At 41.8% G+C, this 20,586-nt stretch overlaps 1 long non-coding RNA gene and 1 pseudogene across 1 annotated transcript in view; both read right to left on the minus strand.

Moving 5' to 3' along the window:
• LOC129481309 (uncharacterized) overlaps nt 1–20,586 on the minus strand; it is a 65,646-nt gene that overhangs the window by 32,427 nt on the left and 12,633 nt on the right. The window lies entirely within an intron of this gene.
• LOC129481305 (H/ACA ribonucleoprotein complex subunit 1-like) lies at nt 72–767 on the minus strand (annotated as a pseudogene).

The following is a 20,586-nucleotide window of genomic DNA, read 5'->3' on the forward strand; positions in this document are numbered from 1 at the left end:
GATCCATTGTCATAAAATGACCAAGATCTTCAAGACTTGTTTGAGAAACAAGTTTCCAATCCATAGTAGAAACAGATCACACAGGTTAATACAGAAGGCAACTGGTGATGTCTGTCAACTGTTTTACTTAACGTCCTCTCCCTCTGAAACCACTACCTCCTCTTCCTCCTCTGAAGCCCCCACCTCCACCTCCTCTTCCACCTCTAAAACCACCACTTCTGCCACCACCTCTGCCACCTCCCTTTCTCCCTCCTCGGCCTCCCCTGCCACCACATCTTGGAGGTCCTTTCTCACCCGGAGGTCGAGGTAAAAACCTCTGCCGTGGCAGCAGCTTATATGGGTCTATATAAAACTTCTAGAGTTTTTTAAAGGATGAAGCCTTCCCGTTTTCTGACATTTTAACGGAAAAATAAAAATCTCTAAGTTGTCCAAATATTTCATCCGCTTTTCCAATTTGTTCTTTGTTTTCTAAGTAAATAGGAGCATTGAAATAAGGCCCCTTATTTTCATCTGTAGTACGTTTACAAACTATGTCATCTTCACAGGGATGCCGGAACTCTCCTAATAAGACTACACGTTCTGGAGGTCCTTGGCCTTGGCCTTTGTTAAAGCCTCTGTGGCCACCCCCTCGTCCAAATCCTCCCGTCGCCACCCCTGATATTTCCACCGCCTCCACCTCAGATGTGGTTGCTGCTGCTGCCGTGGTTGAAACCGCCACCTCCACCACCTCGATCAAAGCCTCCACGACCTCCGCCCTGAAAAGACATTCTCTCTCTTCCCGGCGCCACCTGCACCTCTGGCCCTGGTCTTGAACACACACCCCTAGAGATCTTTTTGAACATATACTTAATCTCAACTAGCTTTAAATTCAGAAGTAGCAACTCCATAGCAATTCAACTTATTTCTACTTTATTAATCATACTGGTCACCTCGAAGAAGCTTCATTGCTATCACCCAGTTTAGACTGGAATGTCACAAATCTCTAGACTGAGTAGTATAATACTCACTATTCAAATAAAATCAAATTTTGTAATGTTATGACACCTCCAAATACAAAAAGCAAACCCATGGATTTTAGGTTAAGGTATAGAGGCAAGTATTCCTGCTTACTATCTTTTAGGGCAGACATATCCCAGTCAGGATGACTGATTGCAAAATGACATGGAAATCATATGGTGGAAGGGGACTTGGGACTCATACAGATTGGATTTTCATTCCAACTCTTACATATACAAGCTGCGTGACTCTGGGTAGATTGCATATTCTCTTAGAGTTTCAATTTCCTCATCTGTATAATGGATGTTAACGCTTACATGTTATGGCTGATGTGGGGATAAAAGAGAACCAATACGGATGCATGGGCAGGGCCTGATCCACAGAGCAGCTGGCATCAACAAATGGAAGCCCCCTTCCCATCTTGTCTTTGCTTGCACTATAAAATTGGGAATATGTGGGTATAAAAAGTAGTCTTATGAGAGACAGAATTGGAAACTTTTGCAAAAAGAGGTTGGTAGAGTGTCACATCTTGTGGCATGAGGAGTTGTTGGCATACACTTGAGCTTTGTGCTGTGAGATATTCGTGGAACTTCAATAGCTTTAAGAGAACAGTTTAGATGTCATCTTATTAACCTACCATAGAACTTCCTCTTGTCTTCAGAGATTTCTGGACAATACCTTTTACAGCTCTAATAATACACTTCTCTCCCTATTGTTTGGACTATTCTAATAGATACAAAGTGGTATTTCACCAGCAGATGCTACTGCAGTTTATATGATTTCAAACTGAGAATTCCTTTAAGGTTATGCAGTAGGTATTTTTTGGAAATAGGATGAAAGTACTTTAAGTCTAAAATCCTATGAAATAGGTTTACAGCATATAATTATTTGTTGCAATGTCTATCATACTATCTTATATCCATATACATATTGATTTCCTAATACATATGTATGAGAGTGAAAATTATTGAGGGTAGAGACTGTGCCATATGTTCCCTGCACCCCTGGTGCCTATCTCAGCACATGATATACAGTAGATGCTCAATAAATACTTTAACTTAAAAAATGCACGGGCTGGACACAGTAGCTCAGGCCTGTAATCCAAGCACTTTGGGAGGCCGAGGCGGGTGGATCACGAGGTCAGGAGATCGAGACCATCCTGGCTAACACGGTGAAACCCCGACTGTATTAAAAATACAAAAAAGTAGCCAGGCGTGGTGGCAGGTGCCTGTAATCCCAGCTACTCGGGGGCTGAGGCAGGAGAATCGCTTGAACCTGGGAGGCGGAGGTTGCAGTGAACCGAGATCGCACAACTGCACTCTAGCCTAGGCGACAGAACGAGACTCCATCTCAAAAAAAAAAAAAAATGCACTAAGAATAAATCAGTAGACATAAAAATACGTATGAATACAATCTACAGACATAGCCAGGAGCTCAAAATCCAATCTTCAACATTTAAAACCATATCCATCTTTCAAGACCCATAGTGCAATGCAACTTTTTCCCTGAAACTCCTCTGATCCTTCCACAACCCCAGGATATAATCTTCCCCACTTTAGCATTCCCACAGCACTTTGTACCTCTTCTCTTAAAACACTTGCCACTTTCTGCCTTATGTTGTAATCTGTCCAGTGACTTAAATATGCATAAACTCCTGCCTGTTCCTTGTGTTGTCTTTAGGTGTCCCCCAGTGCTGTGGGTCCTCACCAAATGCTTGCTGAATTCTCTCACCCCTTATTCAACAGCTAAGCTCTGAAATCTTGAAAGTAAACAAAAAGTTTATTTATTTATTTATTTATTTTGAGACAGAGTCTCGCTCTGTCGCCCAGGCTGAAGTGCAGTGACACGATCTCGGCTCACCACAACCTTCCTCTCCCGGGTTCAAGCGATTCTCCTGCCTCAGCCTCCTGAGCAGCTGCGATTACAGGTGCACGCCACCACGCCTGGCTAATTTTCTGTATTTTTAGTAGAGACAGGGTTTCACCACGTTGGTCAGGATGGTGTCTAACTCCTGACCTCAGGCGGTCCGCCCACCTCGGCCTCCCAAAATGCTGGGATTACAGGCGTCAGCCACAGCACCTGGCCACAAAAAGTTTTAAAGTAGCTTCAAAACCCATTTGCAAATAGGTGTATTCAGAACAAGATGAAAACAAGAAAACATTGAGCTTCATATAATAGAAGGGTTCTGCCTGGATTTGCATGTGGCCCCATCATTTGTTTGCTGTTGGGCCATGGTCAGGTTACTTAGCTGCTCTCTGCCTCCATATAGGCTTGCTGCCTGTGCATCCCTCATCTACAAAATGGGAATAATAAGAATAACTAACAATGAGAAGTGGAGAAAACCATGTAAAGTCCTTTGAAGAGAGCTTGTCAAAGCTCAATAATTGTCCTCAATAATTGTCAACTACCATTCAATATAATAATCATAACCATAAAAATATATGACTCAAAGAAAGAGTCCTACTTCATATCCAGCTTCTCAAAAGAATATCAGACATTGGACCTGTGAAAGGAATGACACTGAGATGTAGTTTCACATTGCTAAGTTGTTTTTTTCTCTTCGCCATTCAATTTCTGTAGTGCCCGCTCTAAGCCCATGGTCCACCTTTCTTTTTTCCTCCTAAAATTTCTTCCCTTCTCGTAAGATTATCTTTGCCTTAAAAAGGGCCCTTTTCATCCCCCTACCCCCTTACCCTTCCCAGAAGTTGGTTAATGGGCACAAAAATACAGTTAGATGGAAGGAACAGAAGAAGTTCTAGTGTTCAACAGCACAGTAGGGTGACGATCCTTAACAATAACTTATTATATATTTCAAAATGGCTAGAAGAAAGATTTGGAATGTTCCCAACACAAATAAATGATAAATGTTTGAGGTAATGGATATGCAAATTATCCTGATTTGATCACTACACATTTTATGCATGTATCAAAATATCATGTGTACCCTACAAATATGTACAATTGTCATGTATCAATACAAACAAAAAAGGGCCTGTTTCTCTTTGCCTTCCTCCCCGGATTCCCTCCTGTCCCAGATATGTGTTGTTCCTGGCACTCTCCGTCCCCACGTTCAGCCAGCACTGAGCCAGCAGGAAGGATCTCACAGGTCATATCCTGAGGTCCAACCCTCCACCCCTTGAGGTAATAATCCTCCCGCTTTTAGTCATTCATATCCTTTGACTCATAGATATTTTGAGTCTAATGCCTTCTAATTGCTGACCTAAATAATATCCCTCGGTTTTTAGAGATAATACACAGTTGATTTTAGTAACAACCTTGAGTCGTCACAGAAGCTAATGAAGTCGGGGATTCTCTGCAGCCATCCAAGCATATAAAGCCCATTTCCCTGGTCCCTTTACCTTAGCTCAAGGCCACAAAAATCAGAACATGAATTCCAGCCCACATTTGCATTATGTCTAATAATTACGAGTTATAAATCAAGCTAACAAAGAGCTAAGTATGTTCTGTTCTCCTACTTTGATAAATAAACCTCCATAATAACCTACAAGGTCAAAGTCGAGTGTAGAATTCTCAGACTCCTTGATGCTCTGCACAGGAATGTGGGAGAGCTGATCCTCAGCCCCAGGCCACTCTTTTCCCTTTCATTGTAGATAGCCCTGCCCTCACTTGAGAAGCCTGGCATACCCCTGTGTGGACTCCCTAGACCCCATGCAAGCTCCATGCACAATTCTCACCCCTTCAGACAGCACAGCCTTGGGCACCATTTGGACAAGCACAGTTTGTCCTTTGAAATGGACCCAGGGAAGAGGCAGTGCAGGCTCAGGCACGTTTGGCCAGGGGCCTGAGTGCCCGGAGTGTGGCCTAGAAATGAGGGTGAGATCTCTGGGTGGACCGGGGTACAGTCCGTGGAGGGCCAGAGAGGCACCTTCTCAGGCGCAGGATTCAGGGCACGGGTCCTCTGGCTGAGATGGATGGCTCCGTTTGCTCAGTGCAGTGGCACCTGCCTCATGTCTTCTCAGTGCACCTGTCATTCAGTCTCAGCCACTGTGGGGAGCTCCTTGGAAGCGCAGGCTTCCCTTGTGCTGCCAGCAAACTCAAGCTACACTTTCTGCCCCAGGGCAAATCCATTATTGTAGGATTTTTGCCTGAGCACAAATACAGCCCAGGAACAGTTACTTGCAGGTTAACAGCCTCAGGGGAAGACCTCAAACAGTGTGGACAGGTGGGCAAATGCTCGAGGCTCCTGTTTCAGGTGGACAGTTCTGGATAACTTTCATGAGCCTCTCAGAAGACCCTGCAGAAAACAGTCCATGGCAGCAGCCTCAATAGCATGCCACTATTTTGGCTTTTCCTTCTCGCCTGCCTCACTCTCCCCCACTTCTCACTCTTACTTCTTGGGATCACTTCCCAAATAAACCACCCACACCCAAGTCCGTACTCCAGCTCTGCTTTTAGGGGTAAAGGCATACCTTGGAGATATTACATGTTTGGTTCTAGGTCATCACAATAGAGCAAGTCACATGAAATTTTTTGCTTTCTGGTTCATATAAAAGTTATGTTGCTGGGCGCAGTGGCTCACGCCTGTAATCCCAGCGCTTTAGGAGGCCGAGGCAGGCAGATCACCTGAGGTCAGAAGTTCGAGACCAGCCTGGCCAACATGGTGAAACTCCATCTCTACCAAAAATACAAAACATGGTGGTGCGCACCTGTAGTCCCAGCTATTCATAAGGCTGAGGCAGGAGAATTGTTTGAACCTGGGAGGCAGAGGTTGCAGTGAGCCAAGATCGCGCCACCGCACTCCAACCTGGGTGACAGAGACTCCATCTCAAAAAAAAAAAAAAGTTATGTTTACACCATTGTAGTCAATTAAGAGTGCAATAGTCTAAAACATAATGTACATACCTTACTTTGAAAAGACTTGATGGCCAAAAAATGCTGACTATCATCTGGGGCTTCAGCCATAATTGTTTTGCTGCTGGACGGTCCTGCCTCAGCGTTGACGGCTACTGACTGATCGGGGTGACGGCTGCTGAAGGCTGGAATGAATGTGGCAATTTATTAAAATAAGATGACAGTGAAGTTTGCCGTATTGATTGACTCTTCCTTTCACAAAAGATTTCACTGTAGCGTGCTATGCTGTTTGATAGCATCTTACCCACAGTAGAATTTATATCGAAATTGGAATCAATCCTCTCAAACCCTGCCACCGCTCTATCAACTAAGTTTATGGAATATTCTAAGTCCTTTGTTGTTCTTTCAACAATGTTCACAGCATCTTCACCAGGAGTAGATTCCATCTCACGAAACCACTTTCTTTGCTCATTCATAATAAGCAACTCCTCATCCATTAAGATTGCAGCAATTTGGCCAGGCGCTATGGCTCATGCCTATAATCCCAGCACTTTGGGAGGCCAAGGTGGGCAGACCACCTGAGGTCGGGAGTTTCAGACCAGCCTGATCAACGTGGAGTAACCCCATCTCTACTAAAAATACAAAATTAGCTGGGCGTGGTGGTGCATGCCTGTAATCCCAGCTACTCAGGAGGCTGAGACAGGAGAATCACTTGAACCCAGGAGGCGGAGGTTGCAGTGAGCTGAGGTCGCGCCATTGCACTCCAACCTGGGCAACAAGAGTGAAACTGCATCTCAAAAAAAAAAAAAAAAAAAAAAAAAGACTGCAGCAACTCACTCACATCTTCAGGCTCCACTTGTAATTCTAGTTCTCTTGCTATCTCCACCACAACTGTGGTTAGTTCCTCTGCTAAGGTCTTGAACCCCTCAAAGTCATTTATGAGAGTTGGAATCAACTTCTTTCAAACTCCTATTAATGCTGCAATTTTTACCTCCCCTCATGATTCATGAATGTTCTTAATGATATCTACAATAGTGAATCCTTTCCAGAAGGTTTCCAATTTACTTTGCCCAGATCCATCAAAAGAATCATGATCTATGGCAGCAACAGCCTTATAAAATATATTTCTCAAATAATAAGACTTGAAAGTCAAAATGACACCTCAGTCCATGGGCTACTGAATGGATGTTGTGTTAGCAGGCATGAAAACAGCATTCATTTCCCTATCTCCATTGGAGCTCTTCAGTGACAATGTCAATAAGCTGAAGTATTTGAAAAGAATCTTTTTTTCTGAACAGTAGGTCTCAACAGGTGGGATTAAAATACTCAGTAACCCACGTGGTAAACAGCTGTGATGTCGTCCAAGTGTTGTTGTTCCATTTATACAGCACAGGCAGAGTAGATTTAGCATAATTCTTAAAAGGCGCCCTAGGATTTATGGAATGGCAAATGAGCATTGGCTTCTAACAAGAGAGTCAGCCTGTCTTTGAATTTTTATTTTTTTATTATTATTATTATTTTTAGATAGAGTCTTACTCTGTTGCCTAGGCTGGATTGCAGTGGCATGATCTTGGACCACTGCAGTCTTGACCTCCTGGGCTCAAGCGATCCCCCCACCTCAGCCTCCTGAGTAGCTGAGACTAGAGGCACACACCACCATACCTGGCTAATTTTTTTTTCTTTTTTTGGTAGAGACAGGGTTTCACCATGTTGCCCAGGCTGGTCTCAAACTCCTAAGCTCAAGCAATTCTCCCACCTCAGCCTTTCGGCCTTCCAGAGTGCTGGGATTACAGGCATGAGCCACTGTGGCTGGCTCCTTTGAAGCTTTGAAGCCACGCATGGACTTATCCTCTCTATCCAAAGTCCTAGATGGCATCTTCTTCCAATAGAAGGCCATTTCACCTACATGGACAATCCATTGTTCAGCATAGCCACTTTCATCAATGATCTTAGCCAGATCTTCTGGATAACTTGCTGAAGCTTCTACATCAGAACTTGCAGCTTCATCTTGCGCTGTTATATCATAGAGATGGCTTCCTTCCTTAAACCTCATGAACCAACCTATGCTAACTTCAGACTTTTCTTCTGTAGCTTCCTTATCTCTCTCGGCCTTCATAAAATGGAAGAGAATTAGGGCCTTGCTATGGATTAGGCTTTGGCTTAAGAGAATGTTATGGTTGGCTTGGTCTTCTGTCCAGACCACTTAAACTTTCTCCATACCAGCAATAAGGCTTTGTTTTCTTTCTTTCTTTTTTTTAATATTATAGACTTGGTTTATTGTAAAAGTAATTCAAGAATACCTAGTTAAAATCTTATCCCAGTGCTACCCAATACAAGCAAGAAGCAGTTAAGCACTTTTACATTAGGAACGAGGACATAAAACGAGAGCCACATCAAGGCTATGATTCAAACTCAAAAAGAGAAAGGACTCTTAGGTCTCCTTCAGGTCAGTACAGAGGGTATCATGAGATTAAAGCACTGTGCCAGGTATCACAGTACTGTTACAACACTGAGGTATAACTGGGCAAATTAAAGTCGAGGGGAAAAGAAGATTGAAGGGAAAAGAAGATCTCCATATTCTTGTTTTGTGGGTGTACTTAAGTGATTGAAATTCTAGAAACAGCTGCCTTTAATGACAGCAAGATGTAAGACAAGTCTTTATTAAAGAGAAAGAGGCTTATAAAGTTCTCTATCAAGGTCCCCCTAAATCTTCAAAGCCCCCCAACCTTCCCACCCTCCCCCTAAGCTAAAGCTACTCTGCTGGTATATAAGATGAAATCTTAATTTGTGGCTTACTGGCAAATTATAGGCACTCCTTCCAAGTAGCTTTGATCTTCTGCACATTAAAAAAAAAAAAAAAAAAATCCCGGCTGGGCGCGGTGGCTCACATCTGTAATCCCAGCACTTTGGGAGGCCGAGGCAGGAGGATCACCTGAGGTCAGGAGTTCGAGACCAGCCTGACCAACATGGAGAAACCCCGTCTCTACTAAAAATACAAAATTAGCCAGGCATGGTGGTGCATGCCTGTAATCCCAGCTACTTGGGAGGCTGAGGCAGGAGCATCACTTGAACCCAGGATTGTGGTGAGCCAAGATGTTGCCATTGCACTCCAGCCTGGGCAGCAAGAGTGAAACTCTGTCTCAAAAACAAAACAAGATAAAAAACTCTATAGGCCAGGTGTGGTGGCTCACGCCTGTAATCCCAGCACTTTGAGAGGCCAAGCTGGGCAGATCACAAGGTCAGGAGTTGGAGACCAGCCTGGCCAATATGGTGAAACTTCATCTCTACTAAAAAATACAAAAAAATTAGCCGGGCGTGGTGGCGGGCGCCTATAGTCCCAGCTACTCGTGAGGCTGAGGCAGGAGAATGGCGTGAACCTGAGAGGCGGAGCTTGCAGTGAGCCGAGATTGCACCACTGCACTCCAGCCTGGGCGACAGAGCAAGACTCCATTTAAAAAAAAAAAAAAAAAAAAAAAACTACAAGAATTAGCTGGGCGTAGTGGCACATGCCTGTAATCCCAGCTACTCAGGAGGCTGAGGCAGGAGAATTGCTTGAACCCGGGAGGCAGAGGTTGCAATGAGCCGAGATCGCACCACTGCACTCCAGCCTGGGCAACAGAGCAAAACTCTATCTCAAAAAAATAAATAAATAAATAAATAAATAAATAAATAAATAAATACTCTTTGGAAACGATTATTACTCCTGTAGACACATACTCTAGTTACATCATCTCTTCCTGTAAAAATAAAGGTATAATCATGATTATTTCTTTGCTAAATTCAACTACCAATATGCACTTAATCTGATGATTTTCCAGCTAACTCACGACCTTATAGTATTCTCTCTGGGGTCAATTTTCAGCATATGGAAGTAGGGGCAAGTCTTATAAGTACGAACAATCTTAAAGGCAAGTTTTTAATCTAGTCTTTAATGTGTTCATCACAAATGAGAACTACAAACTAGAAGTTACTTCCAAAACTAAGGCAAAGATAAACTTCCAAAACTAAATGAAGGTAAACCACTATAAAGCTTATTTCTGTCCTGCACATTATGAAGCTACTCAGTGATTTCCAACCAAGGCTTAAAAATTAGTCCAAAGGAGTCCATGGGGGAAAATAAAGCCACTTCTGGTTTGCTTCTTTCTAATTCAGCAGATAGTATCTATCGTACGCCCAGAGGGCATGCAGTACTCCCCTAGGCACTATCCATAGTAATTAGGGCTGTGTTTTCACTGGAGTAGCACTTCCAATTTCCTTTGAGAACTTTTTCTCTGCATTTACCACTTGGCTAACTTTGGCACAAGAAAGATAGCTTTCAGCCTGTCTCGGTTTTCAACATGGCCTCCCTCATTAAGCCTAATCATTTCTTGCTTTTGACCGAAAGTGAAAAACATGTATCTCTTCCTTTAATTTGAACACTAAAAGGCCATTGTAGGACTATTCATTGACATAATTTTAATACTGTTGAGTCTCAAGAAATAGGAGGGCCAAGGAGAGAGAGAGATGGAGAAATGGCTGGTCAGGGGAGCAGTCGGAACACACACAACGTTTATCAACTAACTTTGCCACCATATAGGGGCCTGGTTCATGGCACCCCAAAATAGTTACAACAGCTACATGAAAGATCACCTATCACAGATAACCGAAACAGAGATAATAGTACTGGAAGAGTTTGAAGTATTGTAAGAATTACCAAAATGTGACAGAGTCAAAGTGAGCACGTGATGATAGAAACGTGGCACAGATACACGCTCCATGCATGGTTGCCAGACCTTCAATTTGTGAAAAACACAATATCTGCAAAGTGTAATAACATGACTTATGCCTGTACTCAAAAGAATAAAGGGACAAATCCAGGAAATGGAAGGACCAGTCCATTCCAAGTATAACAATATCATCAGCACAATCTCGCTGGAGTCCTTCATCAATGAAGGCAAAAGGTATCCTCCACACATTCATATTATAACCTAAACTCCTGTTAAAGAGGTTTGGGGGATTTTTTAAGGGACTGGCCCCTTTGTTCTTTCCTCTATTTTAATTTCTAAATTCCTTTTTTTTTTTGAGATGGAGTTTTGCTCTTGTTGTCTAGGCCGGAGTGCAGTGGCACAATCTCAGCTCACTGCAACCTCCACCTCCCGGGTTCAAGTGATTCTCCTGCCTCAGCCTCCCAAGTAGCTGGGATTACCAGCGCCCACCACCACGCCCGGCTAGTTTTGTATTTTGAGTAGAGATGGGGTTTCACCATGTTGGTCAGGCTGGTCTCTAATTCCTGACCTCAGGTGATCTGCCCGCCTCGGCCTCCCAAAGTGCTGAGATTATAGGCGTGAGCCACTGCGCCCGGCCTCTAAGTTCCTCTTGTGGAGCCTCATTTTCACGGTTAAAATGACCTCAATTGTCTGTGGCCTGTTGGGAGGTGGGATGGAGGAAGTTCCTTATGGAAAATGAACAAGGAAGGGAAGCACACCAGAAGCAAGAGAGTGACATCAATTTTTACATCAAAGACTCCATGAAAAAGAGAAAGCACAAGTAGCCTGTTTTCTTTTTTTTTTTTTTTTTTTTTTGAGACGGAGTCTCGCTCTGTCGCCCAGGCTGGAGTGCAGTGGCGCAGTCTCGGCTCACTGCAAGCTCCGCCTCCCGGGTTCACGCCATTCTCCTGCCTCAGCCTCTCCGAGTAGCTGGGACTACAGGCGCCCGCCACCACGCCCGGCTAATTTTTTGTATTTTTTTTTAGTAGAGACGGGGTTTCACCACGGTCTCGATCTCCTGACCTCGTGATCCGCCCGCCTCGGCCTCCCAAAGTGCTGGGATTACAAGCGTGAGCCACCGCGCCCGGCATAAGTAGCCTGTTTTCATAGCTGACCGCTGGACTGCGGACTGCACCTGCAGCTACCAGGTTCTTCCGGGTAGTCCCAGTTTTAAACTTTTGACCTGATATTCATGAACACCGTGCTACTGGGCAGACCTCTGTCCAGGTTTAAGCTTCAGAAAATAAGGTCTTCATGCAGTGGGAGGCCTAGTTAGGGTCATGATGCTGCCCTGGGGCATCTGCCACTTCTGACCTGGAGGAAACTTGGCATCTACTATTTACCTCCACACTTTAACAGCCAAGGATGGGCTGAGCACAGTGGCTCACATCTGTAACTCCAGCACTTTGGGAGGCCAAGGCAGAAGGATCGCTTGAGGCCAGGAGTTCAAGACCAGCCTGGGCAACATAGTGAGACCTTGTCTCTGTAAAAAACAAACAAACAAACAAAACCAAGGATGGGTGGGTGGCAGAGAGCGGACCAATCTGGCAAACCATGAATCTAAGAGCTGGAAGAAACCTTAGACCAGCCCCTCATTAACAGATGAGACTCTCGCCTGGGACTATAGCCTAGGGTAATGCATTGAGCTTTTCTAGAGATTTGAAAATAATCAATCCTAAAACCCCCAAGTATACTGCTACTGTTTGCTATTTAATAATGTTTGCTAGGCCAGGTATGGGGGCTCACGCCTGTAATCTGAGCACTCTGGGAGGCTGAGGCAAGTGGATCACTGAGGTCAGGAGTTCGAGACCAGCCTAGCCAACACGGTGAAATCTCGTCTCTACTAAAAATACGAAAAATTAGCCGGGCATGGTGGTGCGCACCTGTAATCCCAGCTACTCAAGAGGCTGAGGCAGGAGAATCATTTGAACTCGGGAGGCGGAGGTTGCAATGAGCCGAGATCACACCATTGCACTCCAGCCTGGGCTACAAGAGCAAAACTCCACCTCAAAATAATAATGATAATCATAATGTTTTCTACAAGCAAGGGGTTGCTTTGCACTGTGAACAACCGGTGGGAAGGGATCCACCATGTGTAAGCTTTTGGAGCTGATTTTATTATCTGTGTTGTCCCACAATGGTGAAGGGAAGATGGCACACCAAAATAGGGGCATTGGTGCCAGTGCATCAGGTAAATAGGAATCTACAGATCTGAGAATAGATTGCTACCATTTGTTATAAACAATGCTACAATAACCTTGCAGGTTTGGTCCCTGCTCTTCAGAAATTACAATGTTTTCCCTACAGTTATGCATAAACATCTTTTATGTACAAGTGCTGGAAAATTTTAATCTCCAGATACAAGGCCATGGAAAAGGTTTTAGGTATGCTACATATTATTCAGCAAACATTTATTAAACTGTCCATGGGCTAACCACTGTTTTAGGGCTGTGGGACAGAAAGATCAATAAATACAAGACCTTTGGCTGGAGAAACTCACAACTCTTGGCCTGGAATGAACAACCAACAAATATTGCAATTCTATGTGATGTGCATTATAGTAGCATTATAATGATCCTTTCTTTTTCATATGTTCCCCAAATGACAATGGCTCAACAAAATGTAAATTGAGGTTACAAAGATCCAACATCTAAAACAATTATTCTATGCTGCCTCTCCAGGTTCCTCTGCCAAGATGCAAATACTCCAAGAAAGACAACGCCTTTATCAAATCCACTCTCTCTTACTTGAAGTCAGCCTGAGGTCATAGGATGCAACTTTCCCCAGATAATTTTGCCCCATCCTTCATAAACCTTCACATCTAGCCTGTGACAGACTTCAAAGACAAAACAAAACAAATTTTCCTGTTATTCACATTTTTAAAAACACCTGTTAACTTCATCGCTTTATTCTTTTTCCAATATCAGTGTAGAAACCACAAATTGGCTTTGAAAATAATATATTATTAACATCATCAAACATCAAAAATATCAGGCAGAAAAAATAACTTTAAATCTATAGAGTTTGTCTAAATAAGACAATTGAAAAGGTAAACTTTTAAAATATCCTAATAGAAAATTGTTCAAAATATGGTGAAGCAAACAGAAAAAAAACTTAGCAACCAATATCATGAAAACAAATACAGTGAGCTGAGCTTTGGGTGTGTTTGTCATGAAAATGGAAAATGAGAAAGAGCCAACATGCAGTGATCTGAATAAAATGTGTTATTACTAACATATTTTAGTAATAAGCAAGCTGAAATATATTCATCCATTCATCTACTCAATGACCAAAAGGAATAATGCTTTAGATTTGCGCAACTTTGGTTAAAAGGATGAAAAACCTTTTGAGCTATTTAAAAAGCAAGTAATTGGGCCAGGAGTGGTGGCTCATAATCCCAGCACTTTGGGAGGCCAAGGTGAGAGGATCACTTGAGCTCAGGTATTTGAGACCAGCTTGGGCAACATAGTGAGACCCCACTTCTCAAAAAAAAATTTTAAATTAGCCAGGCATGGTGGTGCACACCTGTAGTCCCAGCTACCTGGGAGGCTCAGGTGGGAGCATCTCTTGAGCCCAGGAGTTTGAGGCTGCAGTAAGCTATGATTGCACCCCTATAGTTCAGCCTGGGTGACAGAATGAGACCCTGTCTCAGAAAAAAAAAAAAGTAACTGAAATCAAATTAGACCAACTGTAGGATTAATTTAATTTAATTTGGAGTAATTTAGGAAAACATGTTTCCTAAAGAAATGACAACCAAAGAATGACAGACACTTCCTTAAATATCTAAAAAGCTGCTAATGTCTTTGTTTAGACAGCTGTCACTGACAAAGGACCAAAAATGATGGCTTTTACTTTTATAAAAATTGCAAGACTTTGGGTTAAAGATGACAAAATGAAGTCAAATAACAAGCTCTACCTCTCTTAACACCTAAAGACAATAGAAAAAGCACAAGTCACCTGGAGTAAACAGACACAGAAACAGGTCAGGCTGTAAACTTCAGAAGGAGACGATGGTCAACAAAAAGAAAGAAAATGTTGGCAAGGCCCATCCAGGTGCCAGACCCACTCCCACCAAAGAAAAGAGGTCTAGAGCCACTGGGCAGTATGCTACAGGCAGTGTCTAGGGCCACAAAGCCATAAGGACCTCCAAAGACATTTCAGACCTGAAAAAAATGTTATCCCATCAAAACGAAAAGTATAAGAATAAAAATTAATTAAAATGTTAGGTCTGTACTATAAAAACCCTTTCAAAAATGTTATAGGAAAATTATATTTAGGCTGGGCATGGTGGCTCGCACCTGTCATCCCAGCACTTTTGGAGGCCAAGGCAGGTGGATTGCTTGAGCCCAGAAGTTCCAGACCAGCCTGGGCAACATGGCAAAACCCTGTCTCTACTAAAAACACAAAAATTAGCGGGGCGTGGTGGCACACACCTCTAATCTCAGCTACTTTGGAGGCTGAGGCACAAGAATCGCTTGAACCCAGAGGCAGAAATTGCAGTGAGCTGGGATTGCACCACTACATTCTGATCTAGGTGGCACAGCGAGACTCTGTCTCAAAAAAAAAAAAAAAAAAAAGATGAGCATTGACTTCACTTTTACTTTAGTCATTTTTTTCTGTTAAATTCAAGTAAAATACAACCACCCAAGTAAAAAAAAAATCTTGTTGAATGAGCTCAATGGAAGAATGGACATGATATGGAGATGATGAAGATAAGAACGGTAAATAGAAATTACTCAATCAGAACAGAGAGACATGGGCTGAAAAAAATAGTCTCAGGAACCCTTGAAATAACAAAAGTTCTAGTGATCATTTCACTGGAGTCATACAAGGAGAAAAGACATCATGAGAAGCTGAAAAAAGCATTTGGAGAAATAACAGCTGAAAACATCCCAAATTTGGTGAAAGACATAAGTCTTCAGATTCAAGAAAATCTGAGTGAACCTCAAGTCAAATAAATCCAAAGTAGTCCCTACCAAGACACATCATAATCAAACTTCCAAAAGCAAAAGGCAAATAAAGCAATCTTTTTTTTTTTCATTTTCTTTTTTTTCTTTTTTTTTTATTATACTTTAAGTTTTAGGGTACATGTGCACAATGGGCAGGTTAGTTACATATGCATACATGTGCTATGTTGGTGTGCTGCACCTATTAAGTCATCATTTAACATTAGCTATATCTCCTAATGCTATCCCTCCTCCCTCCCCCCAGCCCACAACAGGCCCCGGTGTGTGATGTTCCCCTTCCTGTGTCCATGAGTTCTCATTATTCAATTCCCACCTATGAATGAGAACATGCGGTGTTTGGTTTTTTGTCCTTGTGATAGTTTGCTGAGAATGATGGTTTCCAGCTTCATCCATGTCCCTACAAAGGACATGAACTCATCATTTTTTATGGCTGCATAGTATTCCATGGTGTATATGTGCCACATTTTCTTAATCCAGTCTATCATTGTTGGACATTTGGCTTGGTTCCAAGTCTTTGCTATTGTGAATAGTGCCACAATAAACATACGTGTGCATGTGTCTTTATAGCAGCATGATTTATAATCTTTTGGGTATATACCCAGTAATGGGATTGCTGAGTCAAATGGTATTTCTAGTTTTAGATCGCTGAGGAATCGCCACACTGACTTCCACAATGGTTGAACTAGTTTACAGTCGCACCAACAGTGTAAAAGTGTTCCTATTTCTCCACATCGTCTCCAGCACCTGTTGTTTCCTGACTTTTTAACAAAGAAAGCAATCTTAAACACAATCAGTAAGAAATGAAATGTTTCCTGCAGGGGAACACCAACCCAAATAACAACAGAAATCACCCAAAATCATAGAGGCCAGAGGAGGTGACGTGACAATTTGAAAGTGTTGAAAGAAAACATCAACTGCGCATTCTATATTCAAAGAAAACATTCTTCAGAAAGGAAGGGGAAATAAATGAAAACGCCCTCAGACCAAAGAAAACAAAGAGAATTTGTCACTAGCACGCCTACCACTAAAGAATAGCTGAAGTAATTTTTCCAGATAGAAAGGAAATGATAACAGAAGAAGGCCAAGAACTTGAGAAGAAAGAAAGAACCATGGAATGAGTAAAAATAAAGATAAATATAATAGACTTGCCTTCTTCTTATGAATTTCTGAAATCATATTTGATGATTAAAGCAAAAATTGTAATAGCATATGTTGGAATACTCAATATAAAAAAAGAAATATTTGAAAGAATTATACCTAAAAAGTAGAGAGGATAAAGACCTAAATGAAAGTAAGTTTTCAATGCTCCACTGCAAGGAGTTAAATGTTGATAGCAATAGGCTAAGTTATAGATATATACTGTAATACCTACAGCAACCACCGAGAGAGCTGTGTAAAGTGATATACTCAAATACAGTATAAATTAAACAAGATGGAATTTTAAAAGTGATCAAGTATCCCATGGGAAGACTAGAACAAGGAAACAGGAAACAAACAGAAAACAAATAATAAAATGGCAGAATTAAGCTCTAACACATCAAGAATTACTTTAAAAGTACATGGTCTATCAATTTACCTTTGATGTAAAGGACAGAGATGGCAGTTTAAAGAAAATAAAACATAACCCAACTGTATGCCATCTACAAGGACCTCACTTCAAATACAGCATAGGTAAGTTGACACCAAAAAAAAAAAAAAAAAGAAAAGAAAGAAAAGAAAAGAAAAAAGATATATCATGCTAACATCAGTAATAAGCAAGAGTTGGCCAGGCACGGTGGCTCACGCCTGTAATCCCAGCACTTTGGGAGGCCAAGGCAGGCGGATCACCTGAGGTCGGGAGTTCGAGACCAGCCTGACCAACATGGAGAAACCCCCGTCTCTACTAAAAATACAAAAATTAGCTGGGCCTGGTGGCGCATGCCTCTAATCCCAGCTACTCAGGAGGCTGAGGCAGGAGAATCACTCGAACCCAGGAGGCAGAGGTTGCAGTGAGCCGAGATTGTGCCACTGCACTCTAGCCTGGGCAACAAGAGTGAAACTCCGTCTCAAAAAAAAAAAAAAAAAAAGCAAAAGTGGTTATATTGATAACAGATAAAATAGATTTCTAAAAAAAGTTAATAAGGACATTACATAATGTAATGAGAAACATTACATTATAATTTTAAAATCTTTTTATAAAGAGATACATTACATAATGATTTAAAAATCATCAAGCAGACACAGAGATCCTGAATGTATGCATCCAACAACAGAGCTTCAAAATGCAAACAAATGCAAATTAATGCTTTTTATACAAATGAGCACTGTAGCAGTCTCATTTATGCAGAATTATTTTTGTCTATCCATCTTTCCTCGTCTATTTTTCTTTTCTTTCTTTTTTTTCTTTGAGATGGAGTCTCACTCTGTTGTCCAGGCTGGAGTGCAATGGCGCGATCTCGGCTCACTGCAACCTCCACCCGCCGGGTTCAAGCGATTCTCCTGCCTCAGCCTCCTGAGTAGCTGGGATTACAGGTGCCCACCACCACGCCTGGCTAATATTTTGTGTGTGTTTGTGTGTGTGTGTGTGAGTGTGTGTGTGCATTTTAAGTAGAGATGGGGTTTCACCATGTTGGCTAGGCTGGTCTCAAACTCCTGACCTCAGGTGATCCACCCACCTTGGCCTCCCAAAGTGCCGGTATTACAGGCCTGAGCCACCATGCCCATCTGTCTATTTTCCCATCCTTCTATCTGTCTGTGCATGTGCCGATAGTAGACAGAACGGCATGGTATTTTCCTGGATTGATGACAGCTATTTCTAGATCATGGAGGTGGGAATGCTTATTGGTCATCTTCTTTGTTCTTTTTTATATTGATTCATTTTTTTTAACAAGCATTTTATAACAATAAAGTAATAAAAATAACTAAAATAATCTAAAAATAATTGAGTCGAATATTTAAACTTTTTATTGACATTTCAAATTAGATTCTAATTAGATTTTAGAACAGCCTCTCATAGAAGCAGATGTACTCAATTATGTTAACTCTGTGGTTTCATTTCAGCAATTTGTTTTGCGAAGGGACACAAATCCAACCAGATTTTAACAGTGTATACATACTTATTAATTAAATTACAATTACAATACCCTCAACTCGCCATTTGAATAAAGGAGAGCATCCGATCTCTGTTCTGGGGCACCGAACATTATAGGTGTGTGGAAATACCGATGCCCTCAGCCATGGGGCAGGCTCAGTGGGACCTGGAGTGCAGGAGCCCCTGGGCCATTCACCTCTAGCCACAAAAGCCATCGTCCATTTACCCTCAACTGCTATAGAAATATTGTTTTCAGTGGTTGTTAAGATGCGAAAGAAAAGAAGCAAGGAGATTTATTAAGCCTTTACGTATAAGTTATGTTAGTAAATAAAGTGGACTTTCTGGCCGGGCGAGGTGGCTCACGCCTGTAATCCCAGCACTTTGGGAGGCTGAAGTGGGCAGATCACGAGGTCAGGAGACCAAGACCATCCTGGCTAACACGGTGAAACCCCGTCCCTACTAAAAATACAAAAAAATTAGCCGGGTATGGTGGCGGGCGCCTGTAGTCCCAGATACTCAGGAGGCTGAGACAGGAGAATTGCTTAAACTCAGGAGGTGGAGGTTGCAGTGAGCCGAGATCATGCCACTGCACTCTAGCCTGGGCGACAGAGTGAAACTCTGTCTCAAAAAAAATATATAAATAAAATAAAATAAAAAATAAAGCGGACTTTCTTCTGGCTTAACTAAAAAACTATACTAGTATTTATGCCTTTTGGAAAATGGAGATGCAATTTAAATATTATGAAGCAGAGCAACTGATTATTAGGTAAGAGAACCAATGACAACTGCAGAATTGTAGGGGTTATGGGTTACATGTATAAGAATATTTCATAGCAATAATCTTTTAAGACTATGTGATGAGACTCCACAGTTAGGCAGAAATTAGAACAGAATTAATACTACTGTGTATGCTCTCAGTTCACCAATTTATCAGAACTAGCTTTATGATTCAGGAGGGCATCTGTTCTTTTGGAACTGGAAGTAAAAAATATATTTTATTTCTCTATTCTTTAGATTTTCTTCACTAACAGTATTTCCAAGGCTAAGTAGGGGGGTTACAAGTAGCACCAAGAGAAAAAAGCAGGGTTGAGCAGCTTTTAAAATATGGTCTTAAAATGTGGAAAATAGAGCCAGGTGTGGTAGCTCACGCTTGTAATCCCAGCACTTTGGGAGTCTGAGGTAGGAGGATTGGTTGAGGCCAAAAGTTTGAGACCTGCCTGGGCAGCCTAGCAAGATCCCTATCTTTACAAAAAGAAATAATAATTTAGGAAAAAAAAGCTGGATGTGGTGGTGCATGCCTAGAGTCCTAGTTACTTGGGAGGCTGAGGTAGGAGGAGCTCTTGAGACCAGGAGTTCAAGTCTGCAGTGAGCTACGATTGCACCACTGTACTCCAGTCTGGGCAACAGAGTGAGACCCTGTCTCTCTATTATATAATTTAATATATATATGTGGAAAAGGGAAAGGGCCAAGAATATCAAAGACATTATTGAAGAAGATGAAAGATTTATCCTGCCAAATATGAGAAATTTTATAAAGCTGTGGCAATTAAGACAGTGTGGTCTTAACTGATAAACTGACCAATGAAACAGATAGAGAGCTCCCAAACAAATCTCCATAAATTTAATCTTTGATATGTGATGTAGATCACATGGCAGATCAGCAAGGAAAGGAAGGACTTTTCAATAAATAGAATAGAAAAATAATGGTTATTGATATAGGAAACAAAATGAAATTATATTCCTACTTCATTCTATATACAAACATTAAATTCCAGATGGACCAAAGACTTAAATATCAGACACAAAACTTTAAAACTTTTACTAGAAAATGTAAGTGAATGAGACACAAAAAGGCATTTAACCATTCAAAAAGATTAGAAATTTTGACTATCACAAAATTAAGAACTTCTTACATCAAAAAGCGAAAAGATAAGCCAGGCACGGTGGCTCATGTCTGTAATCCCAAAACTTTGGGATGCTGAGGCAGGCGGATCAC

This window comes from Symphalangus syndactylus, chromosome 4 (assembly GCF_028878055.3).
Source record: "Symphalangus syndactylus isolate Jambi chromosome 4, NHGRI_mSymSyn1-v2.1_pri, whole genome shotgun sequence".
In the NCBI taxonomy this organism is placed as follows: Eukaryota; Metazoa; Chordata; class Mammalia; order Primates; family Hylobatidae; genus Symphalangus; species Symphalangus syndactylus.